At 28.4% G+C, this 14771-nt stretch overlaps 1 pseudogene across 1 annotated transcript in view; it reads right to left on the bottom strand.

The window, feature by feature from the left end:
• Positions 1-108: 108 nt before the first annotated feature.
• Positions 109-14771, bottom strand: part of LOC107163157 (rhodopsin-like) — a 49270-nt pseudogene continuing 34607 nt past the window's right edge. Inside the window, exons 8-12 of the transcript XR_016192031.1 lie at positions 13919-14195; positions 9701-9918; positions 6765-7057; positions 6533-6654; positions 109-1163 (exon numbers count right to left, since the gene is read on the bottom strand). The product of XR_016192031.1 is annotated as a rhodopsin-like (transcript). The remainder of the gene's footprint in view (positions 1164-6532; positions 6655-6764; positions 7058-9700; positions 9919-13918; positions 14196-14771) is intronic.

The raw sequence follows: 14771 nt of genomic DNA, 5'->3' as shown, positions 1-14771 counted from the left end.
CAAGTGGAGTTCTTGTTGCTTCACGTCTTGATAATTAATACCTAAGTACTTATTCATTTCAAATTATGTAAAATGATTTTGGTTGAAAATAATAATAAAAAAATAACGGAGAGTGAGTACCCATCTATATTATACACCCGAAAGTATACTTGCGAATAATCTCCTAATACATGTATGAGTTCTGCAGGTACATTGTAGAGTGTTTCCTGCGTGTTTTACTCGTAAACACCAACCTTCCATAAAATAATACTAATGTTATAACAGTGTTATTTACTTATATTAATATTTAACATATCATGCAGCGTGGGTACAATCTCTTAAAAGTGTATTATAGTATTATCTTAAACAATACTTGAATACAATACTTTATACGATACGATGCATTAGATATATAATATTATATATTGTTTGCTTCAGTGTTTCGTTGAAAAAAATAACAAGTACTCCATTTATTGCAAAAGATTCATTATGATAAAATAAAACAAACAATTAATGTATAGCAGTTTTATAAAATTACAATTTTATATTTTTCAAAAAAGAATAAAATAAAATATAAATTTTAATGCTGAAGTATTAAAAAGAATGAAAAAAAATAGTTTACTACAATATTATGTTATATTTGTATAGAACTTGATGAAATATCAAAGAGAAAGTTTAATTTAAATGATATACATTTATTGAAATGGTAATGAATAATATATATTTATTTTAATAATAATGAATTATAACTAAACTTAACGACTTATATTATCATCATTAGAGTTAGTGTGTATGTTTTGGCTTTAACGGAATTTACATTATATCTATACATAATATTACAAATTTAGGACATTATAATTCTATAATAATATAATTTATTTGGGTGATAAAATTAAATCTATAATTATTTATGTTCTTATTACATACTGACCCTGGTCAGTCCAAAAATTACAATGACATTGATTCTATCATATAATTTATTAACAATACAGATAAAATTATTACCATGAACATCTAAATATTATTTAGCACTGATTAAAATTTAAATTCTAGAAATAATAAAATTTTTAAGTATATTATGAACATTAAAAATCGAATACAAACTGATCAGATATGCTGTTTTTTTTTTACTTCTTCATTTTGATTTTCAGTTGATTCTTCGGAACAAACTGTTTTCTCAGTTACTTAAAAAAAAAATATTGAATTTATTAACTACCACTTACATATACCTGTATATTAAATAGTTATGATATTTAAACTTTTTAACTTGTAAGCACATAATTTTAATTTAAAAAAAATATGTTAATCTAGTTATTAATTTTTTCTTTTAACCATTTCAACTCATAACTGATTAGTCTAATAATTATGATAACAACTAAAAAATGTCAAAATGTTCATGATATAACACTGATCGATTTTTTTGTGCGCATTTGTCTATCATAGTATCATAGTCTTTCATATTGCTTTTCACCCTCTCATCACCCTATAACATTTTTCCTAAATTTGGTACGCAATTTTATCTATACGGACATGGACAACCTGACAACCATATAACATATAATTTTAAATTGTACAATACAATTTGACAGAGATCTGTGACAAATTATGATAAACGGATTGCAAAAACAAGTGGCTATAATATTGATTGAGCTGTCGACTGCCATGTTCACAAACACTGTTGGGATCGTATGTTAAGTGCAGAGTTGATGTCGACGCACTAGTATTTTTTTTCTCTCCGTTACTCACGTATTAATGTATTATATGAAAAATTTGCGTTTCGCAAATTCAATCTTGTGTCGTTAGTTTAGCACTAGGGCAAGCATATTAGTATAAGAGTGAATTCATTTATTATGAAACTTGAATTCAAATGTTTATACCTACGTTAGAATTTTTACAATATTTTTAAATTGTAATATTTCGTATATCCATAACTTGCAAAACAATTAAAATACCTATCGTAAAAATCTAATGCTTAAACACAGATAAGTTCTGGTATTAAAGTCTTGTAAGCACGTGTGATAAAATTAACAATACAAGATTGATTCAGTTGAACTTAAATTCGTTTAATGCAAGTGGGTCAGAGGGAAAGGAAAAAAAAAAAAAAAACATCCCTATCAGTAGTCCACACCGCGATGCATCGTACTGATAAAATTAGTGATGCGATAAGTTTGAAAACTTATTTAAATTTATTGTGGAGTTAAATTGAGATAGATCATCCTACTTTAAAATGCAGATTTTGATCTCCCTCCTTCTTAGTTTGATTTTAAAATGTAAAAGTTAATGAATTCTTAAACATTTATTATTACTTACATGAAATATAAAAAATAAAAAAGTTGGACGGTCATCAATTATATATCAGTAAATTTCATGAAAAAATTTAATGTTTTCAGATCTTTTATTGTATTACCAGTTTTTTGGTACGGTTTATAAAAGATGAAAACAAATCATATTGATGCAATTAGCATTTTGACGTGGATGGAATTAGTTTGAATTCACCATTCTATAAAAAAATATATTATATACTCGTATGGAAATACTGATGATGTCGTCAAATAACAAATCAAACGTTAATATTACGCCCTCTCTTTAAAATACCTGATTATATTAGATCCGTTATTAAAATTAATTTAATATGATAAACAAAAATTATTATAATAATAGCCACCCTTACTATTTATGTGTGAGTCATCGAAATTTGAATGACATGTATAGTATACTTAATACATGCATGCATACATACATATAAACAAAGGTGACAAATCATAATTTAAATAGCTATCGTAAGTCGTAATATCATGAAACGTTAACAAATGACTTGCTGGGGCCTTGAATTACGGATTAATATTATTATCATGTTTATTACTTTGTCCTTCTACACTATTGATATTCATACCATCTATCCGATAAAATATACCAAATTTCCAAATTAATCAAATCACTGGTAGTCACGAAAAAAAATTCATTTACAAGATATTGCGTTTTATTCTATCACGATTAAACACAACGGGTCATTTTAATACTCAAAGTCACTTTAAAGGGGGGGGGGGGGTCGCAAAATATAAACACATTTATTTATTGAGGCGTTCCATCCTTCGAGTATTTAAGAATATAGTAATTAAAAAGTAGGTCTGAGATAATTACTAATTACTACATTTTTTCAGTTCAATAAAATCTCAAACGCCAACTGGTAATGCGCAATATTTTTTTATTTTTTTTTACATATAAGAGTTTAAAATAATACAATTTTTAAATATATGTTTTTAGAATTGTTTTCGTGTATAATAATAAATAAGTATAACACTTTTAATAAATGAATACATTTTTTTGCATATTTCGCATTTTTTCATGCGTTTTGTTATGCATATTTTATAATTTTTTCTTGCATGCATATTTTGCCTTTATTTGCTCCTATAACTTCCTTACCCTAATAATAAGTAATAATAATCTATAATATATCCTAGACAGATAAACCGTCTCCGCTCAGAATCGTTTTTCGTATACAATGATATAATATCATTTATTTATTCATTATTTAATTCCATCGATTACAGTAACCCACTTGTAACCTACTGTAAAGCAGAGTGATATCCAATTTCCGATTTTTATATTATTTTTTTAATTAGTACTTAGTAGCCAGGATCTACAATCTTTTTTTCCCGGGACTCAATTTACCGCTTTTAAAATGTACTTAACTTATATCGGATCCAATTTACCTAGCCCTCTACGAGGTTGAGAAGAGTAGGTTTTTTATTTATCACCGCCAGTATAACGCGCTCGGACTACACTATTGATGACGCACTCCAACTATCAGCTATCGTCATATTTTTTTTTATACTACCACCACCAATAATATTATTAAAAATCAGAATAATATTCCGCCGTCCGTGTATTTTATAAGTCACTAACCGTTTATAACAGTTGACTGAAATTAAATTGATCACAAAGGCGTGCGTTTGGATAATTAGTTAGGCAGGTAGGATTATGGGTGCATTGATTGCGATACTGCAATATGAACAATGCTGCAGTTTTTGTTAAATGCAGTCTAACTCGCGGCTACTACTCGATGCACAATTATTATTCTCTTGCAAAATTGGATTTTTTTCATCCACTTGCTTTTATTGAACAAAAGCGCAATACGCATAGCTATACCGTGTAGGTACAATTTTAATTAATAATTAGGGAGGTAAAATAAATGTATACTATATATTCCACTATCACCACCGTGTTCCGTGTGATTACTTATACATTACCAGTTTACCACAGTGTACTATATATTTTAAAACATACCTAACTATAAATTTATCGTCTAGTAAGGTGGTTAATGGACATTAGGTAATAATATAACCAGGTACTGAAATTGTTTTACTTAAAAATAATAGTTTATTATGTCAATAACTAGAAAATTCTTAACACAGTGATGGTGGAATGGTAGAAGATATTCTATATCAGAGGATGCCACACAGCTTATAATAATTTATCCATGGAAATGTTTTGCATGGGACAAACTGAACGAGATAGTATTATATATATATATATTTCACAGTAGCCTTTGAGAAATGTATGTAAGCCATAGCGATTTTATTTTTTGGACAATTTTTTTTTTATATGCTTATTACAAATCGTTGAGTGTTGATATCAAAACAATAATAAATGCTTCAATACAGATAAAGTTCTCTTCTATGCATAGTATGATTAACATTTGTTACATTTATTGTAAAAAATATACCTATTCAAGTTTAACCCATGTGATACCTTTTTTCCATATACCTAGGTATAATCTCATTATTATTCAACCACCAATGTTAGTATACTTACATATTACCACTTTTACAATTCTCTAAGTAATTTAGTACTATTATTTAAATTTATTTAAGATAAAACATTTTAATTCTTCTCAAACTTTCATTAAAATTTCTTACACTAAAACTCCTTAAATAGCGGGTGGTGGCAGTATAGCACAGCAGGTGCACAGCCAACTGACTGCAAGATAATATAATTTTACCTCCGCCCCTGCAGTGCATGTGGACCTATATAATAATATAATTACAGTAATAACTGTCATTGTTAATTACCTAAATAGTTAGGTAAAATAGTGTCAGACTAAAATAAATTCTGTTGAAAATAAATTCAAGGGTGGATTGACCTATCAGGTAATCGGGAATCTTCCCGATGGCCCGGTTTTTATACGGGCCGATATACTTATAATTGTTATACGTATAATCACAAAAAAAAAAAAAAAATTGTAAATTAATTATAAAATATCAAATACCTATAAAATTATTATTTTTAATATCTTAAACAATTGCAATTCATAATATTATATACTATTTTCTCTCCAATTTATGTTAACGAACTATTTAGAAATCCGTGGTATTATATTTTCTATACTCTATGGTAAAATTAAGTTACCTAGTTGAATGATACATTGATAATCTTATATAATCATTTTTGTATTAACTTTATTATGAACTTTTTACATTAAGGAGTTACCGAGTCAGTTACAGAAGTGTATTTAGTGTAAAAATGCGATTGAACATTTAACATTTAACATTTGGCACAGTGCAATACGAATTATGTGTGACTGGTAAAAACGAAAGAATGGTGGCGGCAAAAGGTATGAGAAAGAAGTAAAAACTTTTAATGGATAATGCAAAAATATGTGGTGATATTCCTGTTATATACCTATAAAATGTACAGAGTGTCCCACGAGGATTTACCCATGGCGATATCTCACGAAATAATGGAGATATCAAAATTCTGGTTTTATAATAAGATTCACAGGGATAAGATCTACAATTATTTCATTTTTTAATTTATTTTAATGTTTTTGTAAAAAAAGTAAAAAAAAATATTTTTTTATTTAATATTTCCAAAAAAAATAAAGATAGCCATTTTGTAGAGTTTATTTTTCTGAAAATATTGACGTTTCAAAATTTTATTTTTATTAATTTCCCGATTTTTAATATTTTTTCTAGTTTTGAAGAAATAAAATATGATTATAACTATTAGGAACATGGAAAGTATTCGGCCGGCCGTATGGGAATGCACGCGGCGGGGTGAGTCACATACTCACATGTTTGATAACATTACGGTGTTAAATAATTCATAATTTTTCTCGAAACTAAAAAAAAAAAAAAAAATCAGGAAATTAATGAAAATACAATTTGGAAACGTCAATATTTTCAGAAAAATAAACTCTACAAAATTACTATGGTCAATTTTTTTGGAAATAATTAAATAAAAAAGTAAATTTTTTAACTTTTTTACCAAAACATTAAAATAAATTAAAATATGAAATAATTGTAGTTCTTATCCTCATGGGTTAGGACGGTTAGGTTATTGGGAGATATCGCAATGGGTAAATCCTCACGGGACACTATATGTGTCAACATAATAACATAACACTATCATGTTGAAGGAATGTATTTAATATTTATTAATTATCATTAAATAAAAGTGTAAATTGAACATCTATTGTTTAAAAATATTTATACCCACCCCTAGTGCAAGTAGCTAGAATAAAAAATAAAATAATTATCGTTAATGGACTCACTCGTGTTTATTTTCCCGTTTTCGCTTTTACTTCTGATAGTGGACATGACGACTTTAAATGGCACTTTGTCGATTTTGATGATCGCCGAGCCTCGGTTTGGTTCCATTGTCAATGTCAAGCTCCTACAGTTTAAAAACACATAATTACAATAAGACCTTAAACGGAACAGATTTTGAAAGTAAAAAAAAATTGTGTTTTCATTTCAATGTTAGGTTTTGTATATTTTACTCACCGGCAGTCGGGTTCGCTGTAGTAGTCCATGCAAATCAAATTCGAGTCCGGAGGCATTCTTCGGTGACGAACACATTTCAGTTCGACGACGTTCGCTCGATTTCGGTCCTGTCCGGTGAGCAAAGCGAATCGGTTCAGGCTCTTGTTCGTCGCTAACCGCTGATTACGTCCTGGGGTGCAGAGCTCAGTGTGACTGTGGCCTACCGTCGTACAGCCTGATATGTAGTTCCGGATTGATGACCGGAAATGTGGATGAGAGAGACCGTACACTATGGGATTGTACACCACAGACGCCTGCGAAAATATGGCGTAATAATATAATATTATACACGGCACGTTCGATTATTGTAGTTCGCGAGATACCTTATATTATAATTTTTTAAAGCTTATGAATTATGTGCAATATAATTACAAGCCATGACTTATATAAAAATACGTGTCACGATTACAATATTATATTTTAAAGTCTGGTTTCCCCGATGCAGGTATAGTTAAATATTATTAGATTGACGTTTACATTTTCAAGCTGCGAGAAAAGTGAGAAATGTATATTATAAAAACAATTTGGTATTATATATTTTAAAAAAATGTGGTTAAATTAAGCTTTAAAGTTGAAACAAAGATATGTGTCACAAATAAAAGGCAGTAGGTACAGTTAATGTAATGAGGCGCTGGGCGCATAAAAGACTTGGTGCGTAAGTGTGTAACATACGAGTATTCTTGAATATCTAATTTTGTGGCAATGAATGAATAATAAATAGCCTCTAGTTTTCGACAAGTTTAAAATTGAAGTATAATCTAACTAAATATTGGTTCATTACATAGATTCAAAAAGTAAAAACTATTTAAAGTAAGGCAGTCCTTGGAGATATAAAATTATTTGGCATGTAGTGAAACTTAATATTATTATTCAAAAACAAATAAAGTTATGTGTAAATAAATGCCATAAAACAAGGATCTTGTTTTAACCACAGAGTTATGTAATTAAAAGTTATAACATTATTTCAGTCACCCTAACCCTCTAATTTCTAATCCTTCCTCTGCCACCATTCCCAACAATCCTCCTGGCCACCTTAAACGTAACTGGTCACGTGATTTACTTTTATAATCAGCATAAAAAAAACTTATATTAAAATCAAAGATCAAAATGTATTATTGAAGTAAAGTCACTGGATGCCCCCTTCTATAACGCTCACATGCCTTGTAAATAATGTTATAAAATGTACTTATTGTATCAAATGTATACAGATTGTAAATATATTGTTGTTTTTATTAATAAAAAAAAACATTATTTCAGTAAAATGTAAATGAATTATCGATATGAGCTCAATATAATATAAGATGATCATTGTAGGATTTAGGATTAAATTGATTCGATGTATAATATTATGTAGCATTAATTTGTTATGATGTAAGTACGCCTATATACAAATGTATTAATTATAATTTTGCATATTATATTATGCTTATATACTAATGAGTGATGATAGTCATATTTATCATATATATAGGTACATATTCGAGAGAACACGTCATAATAGTTCTATGAATGTAATATTAAACCTATTATACTATTATGGTATAATAATACATACAATTGTGTTATTAGAATGACTTTATTATAATTATTATTTTTTATTCAAATTTCATTATTATTTATCTTAATTTAACTGTAATATTATAATAACAACCTAAAAGTTATTATTTATAAATAATAAATTCAATTTAATAACTTTACATTTGTATTATAAGTTGTAACACCATTTTTTAATTTAATCAATTGTTAGGTATCAAATATCAGCTGAATGATATAATGAGAATAATTAATTTTTATGACGCATAGTTCAATTAATTTTAAAATATCATAAACGTAAATCAATTATAGAATACGTTATAACTATACAGTAATATTTTTTTTAATCTAGCAAACAGACTAATTTTATTCTTGAACGAATTTATGCCAAAAATATTATTATTATTTTATATAATTGTAATTTTTAGTAGATAGAAACAAAAAGAACAATATGAACATTATTATCAGTATAGAAAAAGCTTGGGTGGAATATAAATAAAAATATTTAAAACACTAAAAAGAACTTAGTCGTACATGTTTTTTTTATGTAAAAAAGTATTACGGAGTTCTAGAATTGATAAAAAAAGAAATGTAATCATTTGTTAGGTTGAGCTGTAAAAGAATTGAATGTTATGAAATTTTTTTGACATTTATATTCTGAACAGAATAAGTAGGTACAATAGGTACATACTTCCGTCCTACGCGTTAAAATTATAATAAAATAAAAATCAATTCTAAGCTGCTTGGTACTATTATTTTTAAAATTACTTTTATAAGCCCAATATTATTTTTAGATACGTTAGGTAGTTAATTATTAAAATTAAAATATTATGTTATATTATTATAATGTTAAGTGGTCCATGAGAAAATAAATTTATATTTAAACATTTTTTTTTAAAATAAATACCAACGTATGTTATTATAGGAACATAAAATTATATGTTTGTATCGCTGTTACTATTATACTTATATACTGTATTGATTATTAAAAATAATAAAATAAGAGACCTGGTACCAGGGTGGAATTAGTGGTGGTCACTTATTTCGACTCATTCACTACGCCTCAAGCCATTGGCTTTATTTTGTATTAATATTATGTAATATGTCAAGCTCTAAACTTATCGTTTAAACTTAATTATCATTTTCAGAAAACATTGTTAATGTTGATTAAATTATAAAACAATTTAAGTACCTATAAATTATATCCCATAGGTAGATAATATTATTAAAAATATTTCAGTAATTAATTAAATAAAAAACATGATCATATTTTAAAAAAATAATACGTTTCTTCACAGCTAAAATTTCTAATAAACAAAAGTAAATATAAATAAGTTAAGTTAACATTAAATCATATGACAAACCTTAGCACATATGGCTGGAAGAGCAGAAATCCACGGCTCTATCTTTGTTTGACTGTCTCCAAATTGACCAACAAACGTGACCATAGCATACGGAGTCCAAGAAGCTATAAATAATCCAATAAGGATTAAGATTATATATGACGTTCTCAGAATAGATCGAATGGGTACCGCTTGACCTCGTCTGGTGACATTTAATGCTAATCTATAATCCCAATTCTCTGTAAAAAAAAAAGAAAGTTTTTATGAGTAAAATATTGCATTATACTATAAAATATACTATGCTTACTTTGGGAAAATTAATTAAAATAAATATTTTTTATGCGAATGTTTTGTACATAATCTGGTTATCGATTATATATGGAAAATGTGCTTTTCCGTTTAAAACTTACTATTTTCAAAGTTTTTACATAATCTATTCAAAAAAATATTCAACGTATAATGTGAGAATATCATTTAGATTTTTAAAAGTTTCATTTTAAAATCATTATGGGTGAGACTATTACAGTTATAGGTTACTGCATTGCCACACTAAGCCCGTAATTGTATCTCTTTACATGTCTAAACCAATATATAGTACCCTGCTCTTGTATGAGATATATTGATATATACTATATTACTATATACATATTATGTAGCCGATAAACTTAAAATAATTATTTCTGTGATCTACGATTAAATACTTTTTATTCTTTAAATAATCAATGTCCGAAATGAATCAATCATTATTTTTTATTATGTTTTGAGAATATCGAGTTATCTACAATGAAATCTTATATATTATGTATATATACATTTTACTGTAAACAATTTTCTCTAATAGAATGTTCAAAAACTTGTGTAAATAATGCATTAAATAAGAAATAAGGACTTTCTCAATAGTTTCTCTAAGCGCAAAAATATTATAAACGACGATCGAAAAGTGTGTCAGTTTCGTGGTTTTAGCTGATCTAAAAATCGTCTTTTGTCCGAATTTGTTTACGTTAACATCGTCAATTTGATAATCAAGAAAGATATAAAAATCATTACTGTTTTAACTTATAATTAGTGCTAGGATATATATGCAATAAAAATATGTTTAAATAAACCAAATAAATATTATTTAAAAAACACGTTTTTCGACCGGATAACTGCAGAAGTGGCCCGGTCTCTCCCCAAAAGAGCCATTGTTCTTCTCACAGTTATATATAATGCGTGTCTGAGCTTGTCATATTTTCCCATGCTTTGGAAATTCTCTGTAACTATTCTAGTTCCAAAACCTAATAAGCCTCCTGACATTTCCTGCTCCTACCGACCAATAAGTCTCCTCCCCTTCTTCAGCAAAATTTTAGAAAGATTAATTCTTAGAAGAATTCTTCCATACATTTCTGCCAATTCCATATTACCAAATACTCAATTCGGTTTTCGTTCCTCTCATTCCTCAATACATCAAATGCACAGACTAGTCGATGCTATCTCTTTCTACCTTGAAAAAAAAAGTATTGCTCCTGCGCCTTCTTAGACATATCCCAAGCATTTGATAGGGTTTGGCACTGCTATATAAAATAAAGCCAATATTCCATCCAACTTATTATTTATTAATCAAATCCTACCTCACGGATCGTTACTTTCAGGTCAGAGTTGGCACATCTTTTTCTGGTCTAGCAAAGATTAGTGTAGGTGTTCCACAGGGGGGCATCCTATCTTCTCTATTATACAACATATACGCTGCCGATCAACCCACCTCTCCGTACACAACTGTTGCGGAGTTTGCCTACGACAAGGCTATTATTTCCATCCATGATAATCCTCACATAGCTTCCCTCAATCTACAACTCCACCTCGACCTAATGGCTGATTGGTATAAAAAATGGAGTATCAAATTTAACCAATCCAAATCGCTTAATACTACCTTCACTCTTTGTCTTCCTCCCTGTCCTATGGTATCCCTAGACAATATTCAAATCCCTTCCTCTCAATCGGCTAAATACCCAAGTCTGACAATTGACCGTCGTCTCACATGGTCACATCATATAAAAATTAAAAGGCTTGCCTTAAATGCACAACTCCGTATCCTAAAAACTCTAATTACAAAAAACAAACACACTCCTTTAAATACTAAACTATTAATTTATAAATCCTTGTTTAAGCCTATGTGGACCTATGATCTTCAACTCTGGTGCAATGCCGAAAAATCCAACACTAATAAAATCCAAACCTTCCAAAACAACATCCTTCGTAAAATCACAAATTCTCCTCCTTATATTTCAAACCTAACCTTACACACCGATCTAAAAATTAAAACAGTCTACGAAGAAGCAGTAACTTTTTACAAGCGTTTCCACTCAAAATTCCCTTCTCATACCAACCCTCTCATCTCAAACCTTGCCACGCTCACAATTCCTGGGAACCCTCCCAGGAGGCTCAGAAGAAAATGGTGTAGAGATCTTCTCAATGAGTAATTAAAGTAAAAAAAAAAAATCAACAAGGGTAGTGTAACCACTGGGTGACTCCTCCCATCAAGTTTTCATGCAAATATTTGTTCTAATATCACATATTCTTATTGTCCCTAAAGTAACAGATTGTATACACCTAAAAAAAAAAACACGTTTTCTATACATTTTTTTTTAAATACCAATTAATAAAAATAAATATGTTAAATAATTAAAATATAAAAACATTTAAAATCCTAAAATCTTAAAATTTCTAAAATATTAATTGATATAAAATTGATAAAGCTACTCAAATGAATTACATGAAACAATTGCATGATATGTTTTAAATTTTCAAAAATGAGCGATCTTCTGTTTGGCTTTAGTATGTTTTTATATTTGCTAAAACACCGTTCGACATCACATGACGTAATTTTTGCATATCTAAATTTTGTAACTTCTCCAGGAGTTAGATTTGAAAAATCTTCATCTACATTGTTGCCATTTAAAATATTACGTATCGTAAACATAGATTTTAGCCCGGTATTTTTTTCTAACACATTTTTATTTATTTTGTGGATTTTTTCAGCGATCGGTCCTTTGTTTTGGCCAAGTTTAGATTTGATGTTTTCAACGATTTCCAAATTCTCATCGAGTAAAAGTGATGCATTTTATAATTTCAAAATCGATTGAGTGACAAAGCCAAAGTTACTTTTTATATAAGCTAAATCATTTTGTATATTTCTATTTTCAAATAAAGCTATAGCATTTTTTCACACAATTTATCATATTATCGATATTTGGATACTCAAATCTTATTATATCACACAAATGAAATTTAACCATGGGCTACACTTGTCACATGTATCATATTTTGAAATAATACAGTTAGTGTATTAGCCGTTTTCACCATGTATGGGGTGTAGCGTCAATTAAAACTAAAAAAACTTAATTATATTTAATGTCGCTGGGACAAAGTATATTTAAAGCAACGTGAAATAATTTCTCTACTGTTTGATAATTGCACTTTTAAAGTTCCTCGCAAGTCAATAAATACGACTTAGAACTCTCTTCATGCATAAGACCAACTACAACATTAGCTGCGTTCTTCCGTCGACGTCTGTAGTTTCATCAATTGAAATATAAATGGGACTCTCACCAATTTCTTTACGAATACGGTCAATTATTTCATTGTAAAGAACTAAATAATACACTTTTTTTCGTATTGCAGATTGATCCGGAATATGTTTACCAGTATACTTTTGCAAAAATGTATTAAAAGTTGTATTATGCAATTTCCATATAAGTATATCAGAAGCTAAATATGCATGACATAAATTGAGTGAAAATTTTGAGTTCTGATTTTCAAATGAGTCTTTGATAAATATTTGTTTCATTTTTTCTTTTCTTGTTGAATTACTGAGGTATTTTGCCGTACTTAAATGCTGAGTTACTTGAAAGCGCTTATTTTATGTTTTTGTAGTCGAAATGTATAAAAATATCATTTTGTTCAAAATATGCAAAAATATGCATTTTATCCAAAATATGACAAATAAAAATACCACCATTTACCTCAGCAATAGCTAATTCGTGGACATTACTAGCAAAATAAGTAATCAGAAGTTGCAAAAAAAAAAAAAAACATATCAATGCATATAATAAACCCTAACCCTATTTATAATCATCATAAGTAGTGAAGCATCCATATTATTTAGAAAATATCTAATAAAAATACATGTTTTGTAATCATTATTTGTTTTATTGGTATAATATAATATTATTATAATGTCGTGAAAAGAAAGTCACTAACCTGTGCCCAACGGTCCTATGTTGGTGTTACAATCAGCCATTTCTTTATTGTGGTCGAGTATTGACACAATAATGAATGTATAGCAATATGTAATGATGGAGACCGGCAAAATAAATCCTAGTACCAACATGTAGATGTAAAATAACCGATTTGAAACGGTTCTGGTGGTATAGTCCCACGAACATGATGTATTGAATCCTTCCAATACGTATTTTGACCAACCGAAAATCGGTGGCAATGTAATTGATAAACAGTATATCCATACAAACGCACACACCTAAAAATAAAGCAAGTTTAAGATAAGATGTAAACGTATTATTGTTAGTTATGTATAAAGTATAATCAAATAAACTAAGCAAAAATGAAAATCATATTATTTTTTTATTTATACCTATTTTAAAACTCAATATTACACGTTTTATCAAAAAATAGAAGTATAAGGTGACATAACATATGTCATTCTTAATAATTCGTGAATTAATATGTAATTATTGGTAGAATTTTTTTTTTAAATTTATGTACAAGAAAAAACTATCAGGTCTAAATTTTTAATTTATTTTTTTACAAAATATATGGATGATTTGTGATTGCATAATATAATATTATTATTATTATTTTCTTCTTCTTCTTCTTCTTTTGGCCATTTTACTCTCTAAGAGTTTTAGCCGTCACTACAATATCCCGCCACTTTTCTCTGTCTTGAGCAATTACACGCCGGTCTTCTATGCCCATTTCCTTCAGGTCTTCCGCTACTCCATCAATCCATCTCTTCGTGGGACGTCCCCTTGGTCGTTTTTCCTTAGGTTTCCCCTCGTAAGCAACCCGTACAGGGTCGTTTTCTTCTCTTCTTAGG

The sequence above is a fragment of the Diuraphis noxia genome, unplaced genomic scaffold (genome assembly GCF_037042655.1).
Source record: "Diuraphis noxia isolate RWA-SAM2 unplaced genomic scaffold, SU_Dnox_SAM2 contig0005, whole genome shotgun sequence".
Lineage (NCBI taxonomy): Eukaryota > Metazoa > Arthropoda > Insecta > Hemiptera > Aphididae > Diuraphis > Diuraphis noxia.
The sequence above is the reverse complement of the archived record's forward strand: the minus strand, read 5'-3'. Positions and strand labels throughout refer to the sequence as shown.